Raw genomic sequence first — 23,217 nt, forward strand, 5'->3', positions numbered from 1 at the left:
TTTGGAGATGAATCCAACAGCCGCCTGCTGCTGTGTATATCAATACATTTAATCTGTGGGATTAAATGCATTGATATACGTCAGCCTTAATTAATGGCAGGATTTTAATCAAGGAGATCAATCCTCCTAATTGATTGTCAATGTGATGATGTATGAATACAGAATTCCCCCCTCACCCCCAAGCCATAACTCATATTGCTATTAACATTTTTAAGATTGCCAAATGGGTTTTTTAATTTAAAAAGAACATGGAATTGGAATTCTGTTAACATCTACTATTAATATAAACACATTTTAAACAACTACCCCATTTTAAAACAAGAAAACAAACAATTTAGAGAATTTCATCACTGAGAATAAGTCTGGGCAAAAGATCCATATCCCTCCAGTATACAACCTCCCACTACATGTGAGGTATTTGTAGAAAGCCATGCCTAACATGATTCTGGTGGTGCCCCTCATGTAATACCACACAGTATGACTCATTGCAGTAGTCCCTGGAGTCTGTACTTCATATCATAGTACCATCACTTCATAATCCATCCATCAGGCAACACAGAGGATTGTTCACATTCCCCTCTTATGACCTAACAACCCTGCAGTCTCCATGACAACAGCCTTTCAAGCATACGGACAGGAAGAGGTATGAGATGTGAGCTGAGTGCCAATGCACATGCTCACATGCAAAACACATACGCACATTCTCACTCTGCTCCTCTTGAGAACACATGCATGTGCATCTGTGCACACGCAAGCAAGCGCACACGCACATGCTCACACGTGCGCACCAGAGAAGGCTGGTGGGAGGAGCTATAGGAGGACAGGATTATTGTAACGACTGGAATGGAATTAATGGAATGGTACCAAACACGTGGACTCCGTTTCATTGATTCCATTCCATCCATTGGAATGAACCTTTCCTCCCGTAGCTCCACCCACCAGCCTCCTCTGACACACACCAACAGTAATAAAAGGCTTTTGAGTCAGGAGCAATGATTCTGAACCCTGTCTTTCTCAAGGGCATCCTTATATATGACAACAATCTTTCAACCGTGCCTGTGGGACAGCATGCAATGTGCACCTCAGGAAAGATGCCACATATTTCACACACATAGTCCTCCCCTGGTCACTGTTCCTCGCTCTCATCTGCGTTCACGTATGTGTCAGTCACGCTATCCATCTCTATCTCCTTTTTGTTTTGTCACTCTCAGTCTTTCAGTTTCTCTATTGCTCTGTCCCTTGACTTCTCTTCCTGTCCACACGTGTTACTACACAACCATTAGGGCAGTATGAGTGGACATGGTTCCTCAACAGTAATGTCATCCATTTATGTAGCCCCCCTAGCACTTAATTTGTCACCTTACTGAATTAACTGTTTATCTAGCTATCAGACATATTAGAGAGTGTAACCTTTGACCTGAAGCCCACAACTATAATGCACTCTAATGCTGCAATAAAGCAGTCTAAGACTTGTTCTAAGCAATAATGTCTCCCTTGCATTGCCATATTATCATCTTATTATGGTGAATTATGATCTGAATCGATCATCGTTGACCATCAGATTTAAACAAAGTCACATAGAAAGATCCAATATATTATTAGTTGATAATAAAACATCGCAAGGTCTCATGATTTTAAAGGGATACTTTGGGATCATGGCATTGAGGCCCTTTATCTACTTCCCCAGAGTCAGATGAACTTGTGGATACCATTTCTGTCTCTCTGTGCAGTTTGAAGTAAGTTGCTTACTACTACTACTACTACTACTAATAATAATAATAGCATTATCCTGTACATGCTATCTTAGAGTTCCCATAGAGACTAAGACATGTCACAGCCAAACTCATGATCATTAGCTGCTGGTTAAGGACCGTGGTTATTCAGTCATAACCATGAGAGTGTAGTTCAGGTTCTCTATCCAGTTAGGGTGTCCCTGCTTGTCAGCCATTGTCGTCTTCTATGTGTCTGTCTTTTGAGTTTGTCTCTCTCTCTGTCTCTCTGTGGTCTGTCTAATTGATGTACAGTGCATTCTGAAAGTATTCAGACACCTTGACTTTTTCCACATTTTGTTACGTTACAGCCTTATTCTAAAATGGATTCAATTGTTTGTTTTCTCGTCACCAATCTACACACAATACCCCATAATGACAAAGCAAAAACAGGTTTCTACAAGTGTTTGGAAATATTACATTTACATAAGTACAAGACCCTTTCCTCAGTACTTTGTTGAAGCATATTAGGCAGCGATTACAGCCTTAAGTCTTCTTGGGAATAATGCAAGTTTTTCCCATTCTTTTCTCCCATTCTTTTCTGAGGATACTCTCAAGCTCTGTCAGGTTGGATGCGGTGTGTCGCTGCACAGCTATTTTCAAGTCTCTCCCGAGATCGTTTTCAAGTCCATGCTCTGGCTGGTCCACTCAAGGACATTCAGAGACTTGTTCCGAAGCCACTCCTGTGTTATCTTGGCTGTGTGCTTAGGGTCGTTGTCCTGTTGGAAGTAGAACCTTCGTCCCAGTCTGAGGTCCTGAGTGCTCTGGAACAGGTTTTCATCAAGGATCTCTCTGTAGTTTGCTCTGTTCATCTTTCCCTCAATCCTGTCTAGTCTCCCAGTCCTTGCCACTGAAAAACATTCCCACAGCATGATGCTGCTTCCACTATGCTTCTCCGTAGGGATGGTTTCCTATGTTTCCTCCAGACGTGACACTTGGCATTTAATCCAAAGAGTTCAATCTTGTTTTCATCAGAATAGAGAATCTTGTTTCTCATGGTCTTAGTTCTTTAGGTGCCTTTGGTAAACTCCAAGCGGAGGAGTGGCTTGCGTCTGGCCACTACCATAATGGCTTGATTGGTGGAGTGCTACAGAGATTCTGGAAGGTTCTCCCATCTCCACAGAGGAACTCTGGAGCTCTGTCAGTGACCATCAGGTTCTTGGTCACCTCCCTGACCAAGGCCCTTCTCCCCCGATTGCTCAATTTGGCCGGGCGGCCAGCTCTAGGAAGAGCCTTGGTGGTACCAAACTTCTTCCATTTAAGAATGATGAAAGCCACTGTGTTCTTGAGGACCTTCAATGTTGCAGACATTTTTTGGTACCCTTCCCCAGGTCTGTTCATCAACACAATCCTGTCTCGGAGCGCTTCGGAAAATTCCTTTGACCTCATGGCTTGGTTTTTGCTGTGGGACCTTTATATAGACAGGTGTGTGCCTTTCCAAATCATGTCTCAATTGAATTGAATTTACCACAGGTGGACTCCAATCAAGTTGTAGAAACATCTCAAGGATGATCAATGGAAACAGGATGCACCTGAGCTCAATTTAGAGTCTCATAACAAAGGGTCTGAATACTTATGCAAATAAGGTATTTACATGTTTTAGTTAATACATTTGTAAAAAAAAAAAAAAAACTGTTTTCGCTTACTCATTATGGGGTATTGTATGTAGATTGATGAGGAAAAACATTTATTTAATCCATTTTAGAATAAGGCTGTAACGTAACAAAATGTGGATAAAGTCAAGGGGTCTGAATACTTTCCGAATGCACTGTAGTTGACATACCTCTGGATGGTCGTCTCCTCTGCTTAGTCTGCATGGTCAACGTGCCGACCACTGCGCCCATGTTGTCGACGTGGAAACCCGCCTGTTCGAACAAACTGAGGACTGAGCAGTCCTCCTCTCTCTATGGCTTTCTCCCTCTCTATACCTCTGCCCTCCTCCTGTCTCTTCTCGGTCTGGTCCACGCCGGGCCTCACTATGGGGGAGCCCCTGTTCTTTTGCCGTCGTTTCTGAGTGAACGAAAAAATGGCTCAAATTCTCCTTCCCCAAACGCACACAAGCTGCTCCTGCTTCTCCATGCCCCTCCCACCCTGCGCTCATTCACTCCTCGGTCACCCCACTCTCTTTTTCCCTGTCTTTCACTCTTCACCCCCACCTCCCTCTTCCATCCTTTCCTCCCTCTCTCTCCTCATACCTTGTTGTTATGCGGTGTCAGTAACTGTTGCTGTGCTCACACCTCCAGACTAGTGAATGGTATGGATGTAGATAGAGTATGTCAGGCTGAGAGTGATCCATACTACCCACATTCACTATGCTACTTCATCTTCTCTCCTTCGTACCTTCCCTCCATGTCTACTCTATGACAGGGTGGAATATCTAAAGCTATGTGGCCTGTCATCTTGCTGCATGAGAGCTCTCTAGATAGTACCATCAGAAAGTATTCACACCCCTAAAATGGTTTTCATTGACATCTGATTTGTCAACGATCTACACAAAATACAGATGTTAACATTTGTAATGAAAATATGAAAAACAAGTATTCAACCCCCTGAGTGGCATGTCAGAATCACTTTTGGCAGCGATTACAGCTGTGAGTCTTTCTTCATATGTTTCTAAGAGCTTTGCACACCTGGATTGTATAATATTTGCACATGTTCTTTTGAAAATGACTTCAAGCTCTGTCAACTTGGTTGTTGATCATTGCTAGACAGTCATTTTCAAGTCTTGCCATAGATTTTCAAGCAGATTTAAGTCTGTAACTAGGCCACTCAGGAACATTCAATGTCGTCTTAATAAGTAACTCCAGTATATATTTGGCCTTGTGTTTTAGGTTATTATCCTGTGAAAGGTGAATTTGTCTCCCAGTGTCTGTTGGAAAGCAGACTGAACCAGGTTTCACTCTAGGATTTAGCCTGTGCTTAGGTTTATTCCATTTCTTTTTATGATAAAAAAAACTCCCTATTCCTTGCCGATGTCAAGAATACCCATAACCTGGTGCAGCCACCACCATGCTTGAAAAATGAAAAGTGCTAAGGTACTATGGTGCTAGGTGTGTGTGTGTGTGTGTCCCATAATTCTCAGAAAAACCACAAGATGTCCCCCTAAAAAAATTATACAGTTCCTCTAGCTGCCACTAGTCTTGATCAATTACAAATTACCTCTGTTTCATCAACATTTTTGAAGTCATTCCATCTAAACGATTTTGAGGTACATTTATCAAATGTTTTGCCACTTAGAAAAAGGTCATTTAGGTTAGTATGATGAGGTCAAGAGAACCCCCACCCCCCCACAATGGAGTGAGATGCCCCCTTTTGGTTGATCATTTGTTTCTAGCAGTAATTTAGTCAATCTGAGGTGAAATAAATACTAGCCAGCTAGTTAGCATAAGGTAATGTCTGCTAGCATAGCCAGATAACCCCCAGTTAGCAGGGTTAGAATTAGGGTTAGGGGTCAGAGTTAAAATAGGGGACAGGGTTAGGGTCAGAATAGGTGTTAGGGTTAGGGTCAGAATAGGGGTTAGGGTTATTGTCAGAATATGGGTTAGGGTTAGGGTCAGATTAGGGGTTAGGGTTATTGTCAGAATATGGGTTAGGGTTAGGGTCAAAATAGGTTAGGGCTATTGTAAGGAATAGGGGTTAGGTTTGGGGTCAGAAGGTTATGGTGAGAATAGGGGATAGGGTTAGAATAGGGGTTAGGGTTAGAAGGTTAGGGTCAGAATAGCGGTTATTGTTAGGGGTCAGAATAGGGCAGGGCATTTACTGCACATGCTTTTAATGTGCAACTCAAAACCCTGAGTCCCTGCCGAGACAAGCAGGTCAAAACCCCGAGGCCCTGCCGAGACAAGCAGGTTAAAACCCTGAGTCCCTGCCGAGACAAGCAGGTCAAAACCCCGAGTCCCTGCCGAGACAAGCAGGTCAAAACCCTGAGTCCCTGCCGAGACAAGCAGGTCAAAACACTGTGTCCCTGCCGAGACAAGCAGGTCAAAACCCAGAGTCCCTGCCGAGACAAGCAGGTCAAAACCCAGAGTCCCTGCCGAGACAAGCAGGTCAAAACCCTGAGGCCCTGCCGAGACAAGCAGGTCAAAACCCCAGGCCACAGCCATTTGGGTGGGTTACCAATCTCTTTCGAATGTGACCTGGTGAGTCATATCCCAGAAATGAAAAGAGCCCCCGGCTGTCTGGAAACTGGCCTTTGACCTGGCGGAGAGGACAGGAATCCATAAGGCATTCAGTAAAGAAAGGTGGTTGGCAGGCATAGACTTGTTTTATCCATCCGTATCCCACAAAAAAACTGTCTGGTTTGAGCTGTTGGCTTCACCCCCATTATGACCTCTACCCCTACCACAACCTCTGCCACAACCTCTGCCACAACCTCTGCCACAACCTCTGCCACAACCTCCACCCCACAGCCTCCACCCCACAGCCTCCACCCCACAACCTCCACCCCACAGCCTCCATCCCACAGCCTCCACCCCACAGCCTCCACCCCACAACCTCCACCCCACAGCCTCCACCCCACAGCCTCCACCCCACAGCCTCCACCCCACAGCCTCCACCCCACAACCTCCACCCCACAACCTCCACCCCACAACCTCCACCCCACAGCCTCCACCCCACAACCTCCACCCCACAGCCTCCACCCCACAGCCTCCACCCCACAGCCTCCACCCCACAACCTCCACCCCACAGCCTCCACCCCACAGCCTCCACCCCACAGCCTCCACCCCACAGCCTCCACCCCACAGCCTCCACCCCACAGCCTAGCCAGCAGGTCTCCAGTGACCTTGCTCCGAACGTTGGCAAGAAAAAAAACCTCATCATAAATTCTCTGAAATATATAGTAACATATAGAGTGATTAGAAAGAAGTGTTTGTTGAACCAATGAGTTTTTGTTGTTGTTTATTTGATTGTTTCTTTTTGTTTAAAGTACCAGCTCTACAACGACTAACAGCGGCAGAGGTAATAGGCCAAGGAGGCCTAAGAAAAGAAAGGCTGAGTCGGCAACAGTCCTGAAAGCCTTACCCCACAAAATGTTCCTGGAAGACAAGGCAAAATAAATGACGGCGTGTTACCCTACTCAGTGATGTGTTGTGTTGGATTTGCCACAAACATAATGCTTTGTATTCATGACATGAAGTTAATTTCTTATTTTTTTGCAGTATTTATTATTGCAAAGTTATTGCAAACAGGATGCATGTTATGGAATATGTGTTATACTGTAGCTTATTTTCACTCTCAACTAGGTTCGTATTGTGGAGAAACTACAATGTTGTTGATGCATCCTCAGTTTTCTCCTATCACAACTATTAAACTCTGTAACTCTTTTAAAGTCACCATTGTCCTCATGGTGAAATCCCTGAGCGGTTTCCTTCCTCTCTGGCAACTGAGTTAGGAAGGATGCCTGTATCCTTATAGTGACTGGGTGTATTGATACACCATGCAAAGTGTAATTAATAACTTTGCCATGCTGAAAGGGATATTCAATGTCTGCTTTTTTTATTTTCACCCATCTACCAATAGGTGCCCTTCTTTGCAAACCATAGGAAAATCCCCCCCCCCTCTCTCTCTCTCACACACACACACACACACACACACACACACACACACACACACACACACACACACACACACACACACACACACACACACACACCACACACACACACACACACACGATGACCTCTAAAATACCCCTCTGCTTCCCTTCATGCATGATTGCTTTGACATATGGCAGGGTCCTGCCTTGCTGTTGCATGTGTATTTTCCCGAAGAACAACATGTCAGTGCCAGCGAGGAGGAATGAGTACAGGAGATGTGGATTCTCCATTTCAGGAGAAAAAAGATAATGATGGAAATGAGAATTATGTAGAAAAACGTAGACACAATCCCATCACCCACACAGAGTTGTGAATGCATGTAAGCACGTATGCACATACGCACAAACACACACTCATGCACAAACTCACGCTGTGTTTGTGTGTCTCGGAGCCCAGTTCCTTTAGCTGGAGCTTCCTCTGTCTCTAATGGTCTGTATAAATAGCTGCTTGTTTTCGTTCCCTGCTTTGTCGGATGTTTGCTCTCATTAACTGAGAGGTTTGAGATGAGAGAGAGTTTCCTGAAGTTAAATCAAAACTTTACATCCTAATTAATTATAAGAAAAACAAACTATTTCAGGAACTGAGATTCCGATTCGTCCCAATTATGTTGGATTTCTGGCTACAGAGCACAGAACGGCCTATTAGAGACTAATACAGTCTTTCCTCTGCACACGGCGGGATTCTACTCAACCCTATCGCTGCTCTCTGTAGCATTTGAGTAGTGAATAGTGTTTTGCATAACTCTCAGTGTTCTACATGCTGTGAGAATATATATGTTACTGCCTTAGTATGATGATGGGACAATTGGTATTCAGAGAGGGGATTGATCGAGAGAAAATAAATAGAGAGGGGGGATAGGGAGAGAAGAGAAGTAGAGGGGGGATAGGGAGAGAAGAGAAGTAGAGGGGGGATAGGGAGAAAAGAGAAGTAGAGGGGGTATAGGGAGAGAAGAGAAGTAGAGGGGGATAGGGAGAGCTTCAGTAGTTAGACAGACAGAATCCCCTCTGGGCTTTAATTACATGTAAGATAAATATTTGAGCATTCAGAGCCTGCCAATACATAGTTAGCTGTGTCTGCTTCTTACTACTCAATTCATAGCCAGTCCTCTCACACCACACCAACCTGGTTTATTTAGTCCTGAAAGCAGGCCATCAGAGTCAGTCCCCACAGTATAAGAGTTCATCTGAACCAGGCATACACAGAAACAAAGCCAGCAACCATAACCAGTCTACATAGGATCCAGGACTCATTCAACAGCACCCCTATCTCCTTCCTGCCTGTGCAAGAGACTGAGACACTGACAGACATACAGAGAGAGTTACAGTAGGACAGGACATTTTCCACCAGAAAGCTCTTGTGGTTTTGAAAAAAGGGCTTCAAACATTCTGAGGGGTTTTGTGTTTTTGCCCAGAACTTCTAATCCCATTGGATCTGTACCAACACTGTACATCTCTCTACCTCTCTCTTTCTGCGTGTGTCTGCGTGTGTCAGTGTTCTAAAAATGCATCCCCTCTCTTTTTTCTACACCCCTTTCAACTTTTTCTTCATACTTGAAAGGATCTCTCTCTCTCTCTCTCTCTCTCTCTCTCTCTCTCTCTCCTCTCTCTCTCTCTCTCTCTCTCTCTCTCTCTCTCTCTCTCTCTCTCATATAGCAAAAAGACTGGAAGGCTTGGAGAAGAGAGAGAGTAAGTGGGCAACAACAAAGTGCAGATTTACATCAAACGGTTACACGATGCATTCTATTCCTGTGGAAGGGATGTTGATAACTATGATAAGAAGCGGTCCAATAGCCAATATCTACTATATTAGGCATTCCCATGAAATCGGTAGGTGTTTTGGTTATCCTTGGGCTCTGTCAGATGCCCTTTGTATGCATCTCAGTGTTGACAATAGATCAGTGTTTCTCCACTAATTCCTAACACCGTCCTGTGTGTCACCATTGCTTGACCAGCAGACATAGATGATCAGACAGTGTATCTGTAGCACCACATACAGTAGAGTAGTATAGACAACCATCTGAACGTCAACATGTCAACATGTTCACTTGAAAGGTAGGGTCTTGGTTATCAAACCGAGCAAGTGATGTGAGGCTGTTTGTGTGTGCCTGCGTGTGTGTGCATGTGTGAGAGTGAGTGAGTGTGTATTCATACATACAGCAGCGATGAATTAAACATCAAGGCGTGAATAATCATGGATGTGTAACCATCCGACTCTCCCACCCTGCTCTCCCTGTATCTCCCCTTCTCATCTCATGTTTAACAGCCTCTTCACCTCTCTTTCTCTGCTTTCTACTGGCACTGTCTCACTCCCTCTCTTTCCATTCAAAACAGCTCGCAGCCAATTGTAACCACGAAGAGACTTTGTAACACTTTGATAATGGCCCAAAACATAGGGAAAATATACAGAAATGCCACCACAACATACATCACACACACACGCACGCACGCACACACACACACACACACACACACACACACACACACACACACACACACACACACACACACACACACACACACACACACACACACACACACACACACACACACACACACACAGTCAGATGAACTGCCCTAAAACATGCTTGGTTTGGTAACCAGCTCTGTACTCTTCAGCAGCCTCATACGGCATTAAACACACTAACACAAAGTAACTCCTCTAAATCAAATGCACACAGTGCTCTCACATCAAAGTTGTAATGTGTTTAAAGACGGATGTGCTGAATCCTCATAAACAACATCAATGAACAATCAATAGGTAAACAGGTTATAATAAACCTCTGAAATGCATCTCTTGGAGAGTGCTGTGCTATTGACTTGGTCTAGAACTCCTCATGTGTCTACACACACACACACACACACATTTTCAGGTGTTCTCATACCTCGTCGTCTGTAGTCGACCTGTTTGGTGTGCACGGAGAAAGTCCCCAGCACAACCCCCATCTCAATGTCCAGGTCCTCTTCTCTTCTCAAGACTTTGGATTTCTCTGCCTCTCTCCTTCACTGTCTTTCTGAGTTCCTCGCTGTTAGTCTGTTCTCTACCCCTCTACAGGCGGGTCTCAGCCCCTGCTGCTCTCTACCCCTCTACAGGCGGGTCTCAGCCCCTGCTGTTCTCTTACACCAGTGTGTGCTTCTCTCTGCGGTAAACCGTGGTCTTTGTTTCAAAATCTTCGCTCTTCCTCTCTCCCACCCTCTCTCTCCGAACTTGTTTTTCTGCTCCCTGAATCCTCCTCTCTAGTTCCTCCTCCTCTACTTTCTATGTTGTGGATAAAGAGGGCTGCGTGTGTTGCACACGGCGATAAGTGGGAGAGATGGGAGTGAGGAGAGGAGGTTATGGATAAAAGTGTCACAAGTCCACAGGGAGTTACACACACACACACACACACACACACAGGCCAAGTCACACATTGTGATTTAAGTGGGACATTTGACATTTGATTACATATTTTCTTCTTCTCGCCATTACCCTCTATCTCACACAATCCCTGAAGACTTGAAGGGGACATTTTTTTTGCGTGATAAATCAATGGGTTTCCCTTCCTGTCGCCTGTCTGTCATTCATAAAAGTCAACGGCATTAATAAACACAACATACTTGGAAACAAATGGGCAACGTGCTCATTCAAATGCAGCAAACGAAAGTGTGACGCGACAACGAAGAGTCGTGAGCAGATGAATTAACAACATGTCCTGTCGTTTGTCCTGTCGTTTGTCCTGTCGTTTGTCCTGTCGTTTGTCCTGTCGTTTGTCCTGTCGTTTGTCCTCTGTCGTTTGTCCTGTCGTTTGTCCTGTCGTTTGTCCTGTCGTTTGTCCTGTCGTTTGTCCTGTCGTTTGTCCTCTGTCGTTTGTCCTGTCGTTTGTCCTGTCGTTTGTCCTGTCGTTTGTCTCCACACATGCTCGTTCGTAAGTCTTCACAGAAATAGTTCCTCTACCCTTTGCCAATGAACATTGCCCCACACTCGCTATTTTATGGACCTCTCGGGGTCACACACACTCGGTGGCCCTCACACACCGAGGAGAGAGCGGAGCAGAGATGAAATGAGATAGTTCATTTACAATCCCCTGGGAGGAGGGTCAAAGGAGGAGTGTTCATCTGTATCACTGACTCGATGTCCCCCTACGGTGAGAACAGAGGGATGACCACACACCCAGGACAATACAGATTGGAGTGCACCTGAACGCACTGAACCATGGTTATTTGGAGGAAAAACCAATAACATTTGAGACCATGTCTCTGGTTCACTTTTGGTGGTGTAATGTTGTGAGGGAGAAAAGGTTATGAGTTGGTAGAGACTATTTAAATGAGGGCAAGAGATAAAGACTGAGAAAGGGGGATAAAGAAACCGATGATTAGATGAGAAAATAGCCTCAAAGAGAGAAGGGAGTGTTAGAGATCAGGGAGGAAATATGAGCGTTTTCATTTCTTCCCTGTCTACGTGGATGGTACTGTCAGAGGCCTTAGTGCTTCTGGGCCTCCATTAAACCCCCTTTAATCTGTCCATACAATAACTCTCATCCTTTCATCTCTCGGTCGCTCTCCTCTTGCTCTCACCTTAACCTTAACATCTCTCCCCCTCCTGCTCTGCCCACGTTGTCCCTCTCTTCACACTGGGTCCCGAGGACAGTGAGGACAGGGAAACCAACCAGCAGAGGTGAGTCAGGAGGAGAGAGTCTGTAATTGGTTTATAATGACGGTGCTCTCTACTAGTCTCTACTATTGGATCATGGCTCTTTCTGAATGATTCTAGCTATTCAATAGTGATATCAGACATGAATACCTGAGTGGATGAACAAGAGAAAGGAACATAGGAATCCAGACGTACTACAGTTGAGACATGAACTAAGATCCCCTGAGTCTTTGCCCTCTCTCTACAAGGCATCCAGACGTACTACTGTTGAGACATGGACTAAGATCCCCTGAGTCTTTGCCCTCTCTCTACAAGGCATCCAGACGTACTACTGTTGAGACATGGACTAAGATCCCCTGAGTCTTTGCCCTCTACAAGGCATACAGACGTACTACTGTTGAGACATGAACTAAGATCCCCTGAGTATTTGCCGTCTCTCTACAAGGCATCCAGATGTACTACTGTTGAGACATGGACTAAGATCCCCTGAGTCTTTGCCCTCTCTCTACAAGGCATCCAGACGTACTACTGTTGAGACATGGACTAAGATCCCCTGAGTCTTTGCCCTCTACAAGGCATACAGACGTACTACTGTTGAGACATGAACTAAGATCCCCTGAGTATTTGCCCTCTCTCTACAAGGCATCCAGATGTACTACTGTTGAGACATGGACTAAGATCCCCTGAGTCTTTGCCCTCTCTCTACAAGGCATCCAGATGTACTACTGTTGAGACATGGACTAAGATCCCCTGAGTCTTTGCCCTCTCTCTACAAGGCATCCAGACGTACTACTGTTGAGACATGAACTAAGATCCCCTGAGTCTTTGCCCTCTCTCTACAAGGCATCCAGACGTACTACTGTTGAGACATGGACTAAGATCCCTTGAGTCTTTGCCCTCTCTCTACAAGGCATCCAGACGTACTACTGTTGAGACATGGACTAAGATCCCCTGAGTCTTTGCCCTCTCTCTACAAGGCATCCAGACGTACTACTGTTGAGACATGGACTAAGATCCCCTGAGTCTTTGCCCTCTCTCTACAAGGCATCCAGACGTACTACTGTTGAGACATGAACTAAGATCCCCTGAGTCTTTGCCCTCTCTCTACAAGGCATCCAGATGTACTACTGTTGAGACATGGACTAAGATCCCCTGAGTCTTTGCCCTCTCTCTACAAGGCATCCAGACGTACTACTGTTGAGACATGGACTAAGATCCCCTGAGTCTTTGCCCTCTACAAGGCATCCAGACGTACTACTGTTGAGACATGAACTAAGATCCCCTGAGTCTTTGCCGTCTCTCTACAAGGCATCCAGACGTACTACTGTTGAGACATGGACTAAGATCCCCTGAGTCTTTGCCCTCTACATATTTAATTTAATGTGACCTTTATTTTAAGGGAGTTAAATCCATCAGGATTAATCAGACACTTTAATGGGAGGTTAATCGTTAAATACTACAGGAAGAGTGGGACAGTACACTTAGGCTTCCGCTCTCCATTCATAAATATTCACCCGTAGCCCGACGCTCTCTCTATGTTCCCCCTTCCTGTCTTTTTCTTATCATTTATTTACATGCTCTCTCTCTCTCTCTCTCTCTCTCTCTCTCTCTCTCTCTCTCTCTCTCTTAGTTTTTCACACCTATCCAATTCAAACTCTCTCTCACATACATACACTCACCCTATAGCATACACTCACCCTATTGCATACACTCACCCTATAGCATACACTCACCCTATAGCATACACTCACCCTATAGCATACACTCACCCTATAGCATACACTCACCCTATAGCATACACTCACCCTATAGCATACACTAATCCTATAGCATACACTCATCCTATAGCATACACTCACCCTATAGCATACACTCACCCTATAGCATACACTCATCCTATAGCATACACTCAAATGACCCCCTATTCAGTATTCTATTCTGTTTGGTTTCACTCTGTTTCAGATATTGTCTTTTCACTCAATGCCATTCTCCATTCTCCATGGCCCCTGATAGAGCAGGAGCACATTTCCATCTGTGGTAAAATGAGTTAGAAATGAGATGACCACCAAACAATAGCAAAAGAGCATTTTCTTCACATTTTGTCAACTCAGAGAGTTTATTTTTCTGCATTTGAGAGTTGCATCTCTAACAGATCAATTTATCTCTACCAAAGCTGTGTAGATTCTACGAGTTGTATTACAATCAAGCATACATACTTAGCACATCAAAAACACATACAAACACCCGAGCACACAGAAAACACGCACTTACTGTAGTAACACATTGCTGTGGTGCAAATTCATGACCAACAGATGGCAGCATAGCACACAATTTCAGTAGCTTTACAGTAGTTTTCCTGTCAACACCACTTCAAGCCAGGGCTCTCATTTCCTTATAAGTGAATGGAATACCAGACGTACATACAGTTTATTGAAATTGTAAAAAACAAAGAGTGGATTTTTTCTCTATTTCATTATATACTATATCATTTTGTAATGTACCGTACCATACTACACTATACCAAACTGTACTGTAATGTACCGTACCATACTACACTATACCAAACTGTACTGTAATGTCTTGTACCATACTACACTATACCAAACTGTACTGTAATGTCTTGTACCATACTACACTATACCAAACTGTACTGTAATGTACCGTACCATACTACACTATACCAAACTGTACTGTAATGTACCGTACCATACTACACTATACCAAACTGTACTGTAATGTCTTGTACCATACTACACTATACCAAACTGTACTGTAATGTCTTGTACCATACTACACTATACCAAACTGTACTGTAATGTACCGTACCATACTACACCATACCAAACTGTACTGTAATGTACCGTACCATACTACACTATACCAAACTGTACTGTAATGTACCGTACCATACTACACTATACCAAACTGTACTGTAATGTACCGTACCATACTACACTATACCAAACTGTACTGTAATGTACCATACTACACAATACCAAACTGTACTGTAATGTACTGTACCATACTACACTATACCACACTGTACTGTAATGTACCATACTACACAATACCAAACTGTACTGTAATGTACCGTACCATACTACACAATACCAAACTGTACTGTAATGTACCGTACCATACTACACTATACCAAACTGTACTGTAATGTACCGTACCATACTACACTATACCAAACTGTACTGTAATGTACTGTACCATGCTACACTATACCAAACTGTACTGTAATGTACCGTACCATACTACACTATACCAATCTGTACTGTAATGTACCATACTACACAATACCAAACTGTAATGTACCGTACCATACTACACTATACCAAACTGTACTGTAATGTACCGTACCATACTACACTATACCAAACTGTACTGTAATATACAGTACCATACTACACTATACCAAACTGTACTGTAATGTACCGTGCCATACTACACTATACCAAACTGTACTGTAATGTACCGTACCATACTACACTATACCAAACTGTACTGTAATGTACCGTACCATACTACACTATACCAAACTGTACTGTAATATACAGTACCATACTACACTATACCAAACTGTACTGTAATGTGTACACTATACCAAACTGTACTACACTATACCAAACTGTACTGTAATGTACCGTACCATACTACACTATACCAAACTGTACTGTAATGTACCGTACCATACTACACTATACCAAACTGTACTGTAATGTACCGTACCATACTGATGGCAAATGAGGATAGGCCAAAGAGACGGAGAGAAAGAACAAGATGTAAAGGAGAGAGATAGAAATGAGGGCAGTGTTTAAAAGAGGGGAGAGAGAGAGAGAGAGAGAGAGAGAGAGAGAGAGAGAGAGAGAGAGAGAGAGAGAGAGAGAGAGAGGGAGAGGGGGCCAGATATATAAATAAACTGAGAGGGAATGAGATTACGTAAAAAGGGAGGAGAAAGGATTTAAAAATTAAAAGTGGTGACGTGCACACTGTCAGCTTCAATCTACTACCATGAAAGAGAGAGAGAGAGAGAGAGAGAGAGAGAGAGAGAGAGAGAAGGGTGTAAGTGGAGGAGAAAAAAGGAAAGTCGCCTGTGTACATCTAAGTGAGCAGGGCGTTCAGGTGGATGTACTGTAGAGAAGGTTGAGTCACAGTGAGTATGAAGAGTCAAAGACTGTCATTGTACCTGCGGTGGTAGATGGGGGAGAGCATGGTCATGATGGTTATGGGGAAGAGTGATGCTGCAGAGAGCAACTGGGGGTAAGAGAGAGGGGGATTAAATACCTAACACCTTGGTTCAACATGCCGTGTACATCATCGTGCACATGAGGATTTTGTCTCTCCCCACCAGACACCATCAAGTTAAAATACCAAAACCAACTGTGAATCAATGACATTCATTTTAGGGCAGGTCGAAGCACACATTAAACATCCATGTATATTTAGCTAGCTAGCTGTTGCTAGCTAGTTTGTCCTGGGAGATTAATATTGCTTTGTTATTAGATCTGACATGCATACAGTATGGTCCACTTTTCAGCTGGTTCTTTGTAGAACACAATTGTGTGTTTCTCCATTAAAATGATTCCTCCACAGATTTGAGTTGTTATTTAGTTGTCTTTGATTAATCTCTCCTTGTTCATCTTTCAAGCAGCCACGTGGGTTTGTATCTCTGTGAAAACCAATACGGAGGTGGGAGAGGCAGTACTCGCAGCGTGTCAAGCGTCTCAAATAGAAATGAGTTACATTTTAGCAACGCAGGTGTAGATGAAATGATTGAATAACATATACGCATACATTTATGGTGCAATGCTCTTGCACGCAATGTGGCCAGTCTAGCCAGGGTGTAAGGGGCGGGGCTAGGATATAATGGAGGGGGACAAATGACCTTGCTGTGGCCCCACACCCCAACCAGTGGGGACCTGGGTCCAGATGTTCTAACTAAACTCACCCGAGTGTATGCCAATGTGCGTGATCAGACCTTATAACCTTTATAGGAACGTAGATGTGCCCGTATCAAGGAGTGTGGGCCTATTTGAAGTGTGTCGTGTGGGTTTTTCTGTGAGTGTGTGTGTGTGTATCTGTGTGTATTAGTGCGTAAGACTCTTTGTTGTGTTTGCATGTTCGTGAGAGAATGTGTCTTTGTCTCTGTTTGCGTCCAAGTGTGTGAGTGTGTGTTCAGTTTGTGCTCCTCTGGTCTCTCAAAAGAAAGAGACGCCCAACTTTACCCATAATCCTCTGGGAGAGAGCTGAGTGACTGGGCAGAAGGTGCAGTCAGCAGCGCCTCTCTTGTTGCTCTCACTCTCACTTCAATGTCTCGCTTCACTCCCTCAAGTTTCCCCTCAAGACCCCTGAAAGGTCTTTCAAAAAATAACTGTTAACCATAACCATGGTAACTGCTACAGCTCACTCACATGTCTATGGTAATTAGTTTGGCATTTATTTATTTATTAATTCAGCAGTTTAGATATGCCTGAACAAATCAGATCTGCCACAGTCCAATGGACACATTTGCTCATACAAACACCTTGAGACTGGGATGTTATGCGCCAAACACAAGGTACAGAACACCAGCAATCACTGGATAATGTTCCAGGAATTATTTACACCTTGTCTTCACAATGTACATGGAGAGAATTAAGTGATCAAATAAGTAAAACAATAAAATATATATTGCACATCATACAGCCATTTAAACGGAGACAAAAAACATGCCCTTAATTAATGGTCCATACAACCCTCAAAGGGTTGAATAGAAAACATGGACCTTTACTGTTGTTTAGGGCCTGCTGTGATTAGAAAGGGCTCTCTCTCTCACACGCACGCACACACACACACACACACACACACACACACACACACACACACACACACACACACACACACACACACACACACACACACACACACACACACACACACACACACACACACCAATACTCGTCATATATAGCAATCCAAATACAGTCCATGAGAGGCCAGGAAGGCAGGGCACTCTCCTTTTTTCACTCCATCTCTCCCATGCTCTCTCTGAGTGTATCTGAGCGGATGACTGGATGAGTGGTGTAGCAGAGCAGCAGTCCCATGGCACGCCAGCCAGGCCCATGCAGCCTGCAGATAGGACCTGACCTGAGATACCTCCTATCAGCATTGCTTGTGCTTATGCCTGAGGTTACGATGCATCCCAGGCATACACCTACAGACACTCTTGCAGAAATACACAAAAACCTACAGAAATATACACATTCATAATCATCATGCAGTCATTATTTGCTCATTATGGGAGGAAAGATAAGAGGTAGAAGGGGGGGTGTGCCAGTGTGGTGGGCCTGAAAAAATGCTTGCTGGATCTAATGTTACATCTACATAAGACTCTGCCGGAGACGGTTTGGCACCAGAATATTCCAGTGGTGCTATATGAGAGAAGAAGGAATCATCGTGGCTGGAATTGGAATATTTGTAATGAGAGGATGAAAGGCCAGAGGATACAGTAAACAAGGTAATGGTACTTAGTGGGAAGGAGAGAGAGGGAGAGAAAGAGAACCTTGTGAGGCACATTTAGTAAACGGACACTTCAATTGCGGCTTCAGCCTCAAGGAGAGGAAGGTCTTAGTCCTGCATGAATTCAGGTTTAGAATCCAAAACACACACACTGACTCAAACACAAGGAAACACACCCACACATACACACACGCAATGCTTTATCCAACGCGTGAGGGAAGTGGTTTTACACCTGTACCCTTCCCAAAACAGCCAGATTGATCGCACTGTCATTCTCTGAAAATGTCAAGCACTTTTTCATTATCTTCCAGAGCTTACTGTCACACAGAGCTGTAAACCAGGGTGATAAATAAGAGCTAGCCTCGCTTTCGCTCACCGTAAAACACCATCCAACACAGACACACCACCATGGTAACCGACCGTGGCACCTAGAGAGAGAGGGAAGGAATGCTCATCCCTGACACACTACCAGTCAGTTTTATCAGACTCTGCCAGAAATCCCTCCTGGGGACCCCTCACACCTATTTGCTAATCTGAATTCAGGGGTTTTACACACCAACTGAACTTCTGGGAGAGTGCGATGGCCCCCATTTGATTAGACATCCCTTCAGTGAAAGGTTCACAATTGGGTTTTAATTGAACTGCCATCTAATAATGCCTGGTTCATTTGGCACTGATGGATTGTCTGTAGTGTAGATGTTCCAGCCCAGAGTAAAAGAGAAAGTGGACAGGTTGTTTCCTCCTTATTCAGCAGGTGAGATCATTGAGAACACAGACCAGTTGCCAGAGGCGGAATGACTTCATTAGTCTTCGTTGAAGAAACTGAAGCTGAAGACCCTGAGCCCGTGCCTACATCCAGTCTCCTAGTCCTCTGAGGATCCTGAGCCCGTGCCTACAGCCAGTCTCCTAGTCCTCTGAGGATCCTGAGCCCGTGCCTACAGCCAGTCTCCTAGTCCTCTGAGGATCCTGAGCCCGTGCCTATAGCCAGTCTCCTAGTCCTCTGAAGATCCTGAGCCCGTGCCTACAGCCAGTCTCCTAGTCCTCTGAGGATCCTGAGCCCGTGCCTACAGCCAGTCTCCTAGTCCTCTGAGGATCCTGAGCCCGTGCCTACAGCCAGTCTCCTAGTCCTCTGAGGATCCTGAGCCCGTGCCTACAGCCAGTCTCCTAGTACTCTGAGGATCCTGAGCCCGTGCCTACAGCCAGTCTCCTAGTCCTCTGAAGATCCTGAGCCCGTGCCTACAGCCAGTCTTCTAGTCCTCTGAGGATCCTGAGCCCGTGCCTACAGCCAGTCTCCTAGTCCTCTGAGGATCCTGAGCCCGTGCCTACAGCCAGTCTCCTAGTCCTCTGAGGATCCTGAGCCCGTACCTACAGCCAGTATCCTAGTCCTCTGAAGATCCTGAGCCCGTGCCTACAGCCAGTCTCCTAGTCCTCTGAGGATCCTGAGCCCGTGCCTACAGCCAGTCTCCTAGTCCTCTGAGGATCCTGAGCCCGTGCCTACAGCCAGTCTCCTAGTCCTCTGAGGATCCTGAGCCCGTGCCTACAGCCAGTCTCCTAGTCCTCTGAGGATCCTGAGCCCGTGCCTACAGCCAGTCTCCTAGTCCTCTGAGGATCCTGAGCCCGTGCCTACAGCCAGTCTCCTAGTCCTCTGAGGATCCTGAGCCCGTGCCTACAGCCAGTCTCCTAGTCCTCTGAGGATCCTGAGGCCTGTGCTTACAGCCAGTCTCCTAGTCCTCTGAGGATCCTGAGCCCATGCCTACAGCCAGTCTCTTAGCCCTCTGAGGACACCGGGTAGATTGGACAGTGTGAGAAAGACGAAGATGAAATGGACAATAGACTGTATGTGATAAGAGTAGCTGTATTAGTCAGAGTGGTCATATAGTGGCATCAATGGTTTGATGTGATACTGCTGTTCTCTACTGTCAGCCTCAGGCTTGACCCAGCACCTAGCTAATGTCAAAGTTTCATTGACGAGAATGTCTCAGATGACAACCGAACTGACATCATATTCATTAAGTACCACCGCATATGTTCCATTGGTCGGATTACCAGAATATAGTTCATATACCCCCACCTTCTGATGTTCCCAGAATCTCTATGTTAACCAAAGGTTTTGCAAATCTAACCTCAGTAGAGTAGAGAGAGGAAAAAGGGGGGAAGAGGTATTTATGACTGTCATAAACCTACCCCCCAGGCCAACTCATGACAGTACTTTCTAGTGTATTCAACTCTAGTTTGCTCTGCTGTGTACTGAACTCTACTCCACTATATTATACTCTAATTAACAGCACAGTACAGTATAGGACTGTACTCTACTGAACTATACTCTACTTTTCTGTACTGTACTGAACTGTCATCAAATCAATGTACTGTACAGTACTGTACTGTGCTGTCCAAACTTGTGAAATACAGACATATATAATTGGTTCAGATTTGGTTTGGGCCAAATGAAGGACCAAAAAGCGACGTCTGTGGACGTTGAAATCAAGGCCAGGGCGGACTGCCCAAATTTCAACTACTTTTCAACGTCCATGAACATCCCGTGTTGGCCGGTGCTCAGGGGGTGAGGGTGCTGGTTAAAGTAAATGGAAAGAGAGGGGGCTCATGGGTAGGTGTCAGTAGGAGCTGGGAGAGGTGACATTAACTGAAGGGAGAGAGAAGAGAAAGAGAGCGAGGTAGGGGTTGTCCAGACTTTTCATACTCTTACTTTGACCACCAGACGACCAGAAGAGAAAGAAAACAGTTATCAGCCGAACAGTATACCAGTGGACGGTAGGACAGTAGCAGGTGACCCAACCATGTTTTGCGATTTTACTATTTTCTACATCATATCTATGAAATAACACATATGGAATCACGCTGTAACCAAAAGAGTGTTAAACAAATCAAAATATTTTGTTACATTTGAGATTCTTCAAAGTAGCCACCCTTTGCTTGATGACAGCTTTGCACACTCTTGGCTTTCTATCAAAAAGCTTCATGAGGTAGTCATCTGGAATAAGGTAGTCACCATGAGGTAGTCATCTGGAATGAGGTAGTCACCATGAGGTAGTCATCTGGAATGAGGTAGTCACCATGAGGTAGTCACCATGAGGTAGTCACCACGAGGTAGTCACCATGAGGTAGTCATCTGGAATGAGGTAGTCACCATGAGGTAGTCATCTGGAATGAGGTAGTCACCATGAGGTAGTCACATTTCAATTAACAAATTTCAATTGCCACATTTCAATTGCCTTGTTAAAAGTTAATTTGTGGAATGTCTTTCCTTCTTAATACATTTGAGCAAATCAGTTGTGTTGTGACAAGGTAGGGGTGGTATACAGAAGATAACCCTATTTGGTAAAATACCAAGTCCATATTATCGCAAGAACAGCTCAAATAAGCAAAAAGATACAACAGTCCATCATTACTTTAAGACATGAAGGTCAGTCAATCAGGAAAATGTCAAGAACTTTGAACGTTTCTTCAAGTGCAGTCGCAAAAACCATCAAGCGCTATGATGAAACTGGCTCTCATGAGGACCGCCACAGGAAAGGAAGACCCAGAGTAACCTCTGCTGCAGAGGATAAGTTCATTAGAGTTACCAGCCTCAGAAATTGCAGCCCAAATAAATGCTTCACAGAGTTCAAGTAACATACATCTCAAAATCAACAGTTCAGAGGAGACTGTGTGAATCAGGCCTTCATGGTTGAATTGCTGACATTAATCCACTACTAAAGGACAACAATAATAAGAAGAGACTTGCTTGGGTCAAGACACACGAGCAATGGACATTAGACCGGTGGAAATCTGTCCTTTGGTCTGATGAGTCCAAATTTGAGATTTTTGGTTCCAACCGCCATGTCTTTGTGAGACGCAGAGTAGGTGAAAGGATGATCTCCGCATGTGTGGTTCCCACCGTGAAGCATGGAGGAGGAGGTGTGATGGGGTGGGGTGCTTTGCTGGTGAAACTGTCAGTGATTTATTTATAATTCAAGTCACACTTAACCAGCATGGCTACCACAGCATTCTGCAGCACTATGCCATCCCATCTGGTTTGCGCTTAGTGGTACTATCAATAAGAGCGTCTGCTAAATGACTTAAATGTAAATGTAAATGTAATTGTTTTTCAACAGGACAATGAACCAAAAGACACATCCAGGCTGTGTAAGGGCTATTTGACCAAGAAGGAGAGTGATGGAGTGCTGCATCAGATGACCTGGCCTCCACAATCACCCAACCTCAACCCAATTGAGATGGTTTGGGATGAGTTGGACTGCAGAGTGAAGTAAAAGTAGCCAACAAGTGCTCAGCATGTGTGGGAACTCCTTCAAGACTGTTGGAAAAGCATTCCAGGTGAAGCTGGTTGAGAGAATGTGTGTTCAAAGCTGGCATAAAGGAAATGGGTTTCTACTTTGAAGAATCTAAAATATATTTTGATTTGCTTAACACCTTTTTGGTGACTACATGATTCCATATGTGTTATTTCTTAGTTTTGATGTCTTCACTATTATTCTACAATGTAGAAAATAGTAAAATATAGAAAAATCCTTGAATGAGTAGGTGTGTCCAAAACCTTTGACTGGTACTGTATTTGTGATACATTTTTAGTCTTTTTCCCGTTTTCTAAACCTCCTTTTCAATGTCTTTGACAAGAAATCAAAGCCTTTGCTTATTCTACATTTTTACAATTTCAAATGGTTGAAAATGTTATATATTCCTTAATTAAAATAAAAAAAATATAT

General features: G+C 44.3%; 1 protein-coding gene across 1 annotated transcript in view; it reads right to left on the reverse strand.

Moving 5' to 3' along the window:
• The window catches only part of kcnip1b (Kv channel interacting protein 1 b), a 38,932-nt gene that overhangs the window by 14,356 nt on the left and 1,359 nt on the right, over positions 1 to 23,217 (reverse strand). The window lies entirely within an intron of this gene.

Source organism: Oncorhynchus nerka, linkage group LG10, assembly GCF_034236695.1.
Source record: "Oncorhynchus nerka isolate Pitt River linkage group LG10, Oner_Uvic_2.0, whole genome shotgun sequence".
NCBI classification, from domain to species: domain Eukaryota; kingdom Metazoa; phylum Chordata; class Actinopteri; order Salmoniformes; family Salmonidae; genus Oncorhynchus; species Oncorhynchus nerka.